This window comes from Prunus dulcis, unplaced genomic scaffold (genome assembly GCF_902201215.1).
Source record: "Prunus dulcis unplaced genomic scaffold, ALMONDv2, whole genome shotgun sequence".
Classification (NCBI taxonomy): Eukaryota; Viridiplantae; Streptophyta; class Magnoliopsida; order Rosales; family Rosaceae; genus Prunus; species Prunus dulcis.
The window spans coordinates 55,815-59,464 of record NW_023010013.1 but is presented as its reverse complement, the minus strand read 5'-3'; the positions used below and the strand labels follow the sequence as shown (position 1 = coordinate 59,464).

Here is a 3,650-nt window from a genome sequence, read left to right as displayed (position 1 = left end):
TATTTCTCGAGTCCCGTATCTCCTTTGCAGCTGACACCATCACTGCAAACCAATCTCTCTCCGGTGACCAGACAATCGTCTCCAGGGATTTTGAACTGGGGTTATTCGAATTAGATGGCCTCCACTACATAGGTACCTGGTATTCCGGCCGAGTGGTTTCTGCGAGTACCATAGTTTGGGTGGCAAATAGGGAAAAACCTATCTCTGATAGATTTTCATCGGTGTTGAAGATCAAAGATGGCAATTTAGTTCTCTTTAATGGGGCCAAAACTCCAGTTTGATCCACACATTTGACCTCCACCACCACCTCTGCTTCTGTGCAAGCAGTTCTTTTAGATAGTGGAAATCTTGTCTTAAGAGCTCATTCTAGTTCATCTAAGTTTTTATGGCAAAGCTTTGATCATCCAACCCATACATGGCTACCAGGAGCCAAGATTGGATTCAACAATCTTACCAATCAAACCCAAATTCTCACTTCATGGAAGAACTCAGGGGATCCTGCACCAGGTCTTTACTCTTTTAAGCTAGACCGAAGCAATTCATATATCTTACTGTGGAATAGGTCTAAACAGTATTGGACCAGTGGATCTTGGAATGCAAGTTCAAATCTTTTCAGCTTGGTTCCTTATATGAGGCGTAATTACGTCTTCAACTACAGCTTTGTTTCAAATGAAAACGGAAGTTATATGACCTATTCGCTTTATGATCCTAAGAAAGTATCTCCATTCGTGATATCAGTATCGGGGCAGGTTCAGCAAGTAGTTTGGTTTATGCCTTCCAGGCCATGGAAAATGTTTTGGTCTCAACCAAGACAGCAATGTGCTGTTTATGCGATTTGCGGGGCATTTGGGAGCTGCAATGAAAAATCCGGGGTCTTGTGTAATTGTTTGGTGGGTTTGAACAGAAGTCGCCACGGGATTGGGCTTTGCAGGATTACTCTGGTGGGTGTCAAAGAAAAACCAATTTGCAGTGTGGGAATTCAACTAGTGTTATTCGGACGGAAGATCAGTTTCTAGAAATTCATAGCATGTCAATGCCTGAAAATGAACTGCATGTTAAGGTTGGGAGTGCTAAGAAATGTGAATCAATCTGCTTAAATAACTGCTCTTGCACTGCTTATGCTTATGAAAGCAGTAACGCATGTTCAATTTGGATTGGAGATCTCCTGGGTGTGCAAGAACTTGTGGCAGATGACGCTGGTGGAAGAACTTCATACATCAGACGTGCAGCTTCTGAGCTCAGCTTATGCATCTTCAAAGTAATAAGTGAATAATTGTTGGTGTTGTTATGAAAGATCATTTCTTGGATAGCCATCCTTTTAATTGGTCAACCTGAATATTTAATTCAATTTTTTGCAGATGGCAAGGGTGATGCGGATAAGCGCCCCCTTATAATTGCAATGGTCTCAGCAGCAGCAGAGTTGCTTATGATAATTTTTTGCTATTTCCTATGGAAGAAAAGATTGGGGAAGCGAAGGTATTGCCATCACTCTGTCTCTCTTTCTCACACACAAACATACTCGTGCATTCATACGGATTCTATAACAAATTATCCATGCTCTGACAAAGACTGAAACAGGACGCAGAGGAGGAAGTATGGTGTGACTAAAATAAATTATGGTGCTGGAAGTGGAAAGAATGACACAGAACTACCACTCTTCGGTTTAAAGAGTATATTAAATACAACAAACAACTTCTCTGAAGCTAATAAACTGGGAGAGGGAGGATTTGGCCCTGTTTATAAGGTGACTCTTCCATTTTGTATTGGTAATTAAAGTACATTAGTTTTTCTTTCATAAATATTGTACTTTTTGGTTCTCTTAACAACCTTTTTCTTAATTAAGTTCGATTGGTAGGATGGTGGTTCACTTTGTGTTTGATTTTCTGTCCACTGCAGGGGATTTTGCTTGAAAATCAAGAAGTAGCCATAAAAAGACTGTCAAAGAAGTCAGGGCAAGGACATGAGGAGTTCATGAATGAGTTAAATCTTATAGCCAAGCTCCAGCATACCAATGTTGTTAGGCTCTTAGGTTGCTGTATTGAGGAGGAGGAACTGATCTTGATCTATGAGTTCATGCACCATCGAAGTTTGGACAAACTTTTGTTTGGTATATCCTCATTCCTTCTAAGATTGATTCTTTGATATTGTTGATTTCTGGGACCTCAATGCGCAAAAGTTGTGTAATGCAAGATCTTTTTCCATTTGTCCAGCATTACATCTATAATAAAAAGAAAAACACCTAGCTAAATTTTCTTCATGGTTTGTCCTATCAGATTCATCTGAAAATGCAGAATAAGATTCGGGGAAACGCTTTCGAATTATAGAGGGTATTGCTCAGGGAGTACTTTATATCCACAAGCACTCTAGATTGAAAATCATACACAGGGACCTGAAAGCAAGTAATGTTCTGTTGGATGGAGCAATGAACCAAAAATATCAGACTTTGGGATGGCTAAGATTTTTGAGATAAATCAAACTGAAGCAAATTCCAACAGGGTTGTTGGCACATAGTAAGTGTGTATATATATATATATATATATATATTTATATAGGACATGTTTTTCATTCAGTTTTGCTAAACCTTATGCAATCACTGGTATTGCTTACTTCTTTACCATCAATTCATGCAGCGGATACATGTCTCCAGAATATGCAAGATATGGCCATTTCTCTGAGAAACTAGATGTGTTTAGTTTTGGAGTGTTGTTGTTGGAGATTGTAAGTGGAAAGAGGAATGCTGCTTTTTATCACTTTGAATATTCACCAGCTCTTGCTGGATGGGTAAGTATTAATAATTCTGAACTATATACGCTCCTTTCTGTTTTTATGCCTTGTAAATTTGCGATTAACTGCAAAATACAAGTTTAAGTATGTTAAATCTTAATTAGGCATGGGAATTGTGGAAAGAAGGTAGAGGAATGGAGGTGATTGATGCATCAGTAAGGGAAACATGCCCCACTGATGAAGCTTTGAAGTGTATCCATGTAGGGTTTTTGTGTGTTCAAGAAGCTCCAGCTGATCGACCAACAATGGCTTCTGTAATTCGTATGTTGCAGAGCAATGAAGCCACATCACTTCCACCCTCCAAGGAACCGGCCTTTTCAACTAACAGGAATTCCATACCTCACTACTACGATTTACTATTTGCGCGACGGAAGTTTGCGCGACGAAGGATATTTCGTCGCGCAAGGAGCACATTTGCGACGAAAAAAATATTCCGTCGCGCATACTACAGAAAACTAGCGCGACAAATAATTTCGTCGCGGAAAAAGGCTATGCGCGACGTAAATATATTTCGTCGCACAAAAGTGGCGAAGTCTATGTTATGGCGCCAAACTCTTGCGCGACGACATATGGCGGTAAAAAAATTTTGGCGCCTATTATGGCGGTAAAAAAATTATCGGTATTCGTCGCGCAAAGATGGACAGAAAATTGGCGCCTATTATGGCGGTAAAAATTTTTTGCGTGACGAGAGTTTTCGTCTCAAAAGACAACTTAGTGCGACGAAAAAATCAACCGTCGCGTAAGAAAACGAGGGAAACTTATTTTTGGCGCGAATATACAGGTGGGTTTTTGCGCGACGGAAAAACCGTCGTCGCGTAAAGTGTAATAGTTGTGCGCTCTTGCGCGACGAAATATTTCATTTGCGC

At 40.1% G+C, this 3,650-nt stretch overlaps 1 pseudogene; it reads left to right on the top strand.

Annotated features, from left to right (window-relative positions):
* The first annotated feature begins 1,033 nt into the window (after positions 1–1,033).
* Positions 1,034–3,650, top strand: part of LOC117612491 — a 9,131-nt pseudogene continuing 6,514 nt past the window's right edge.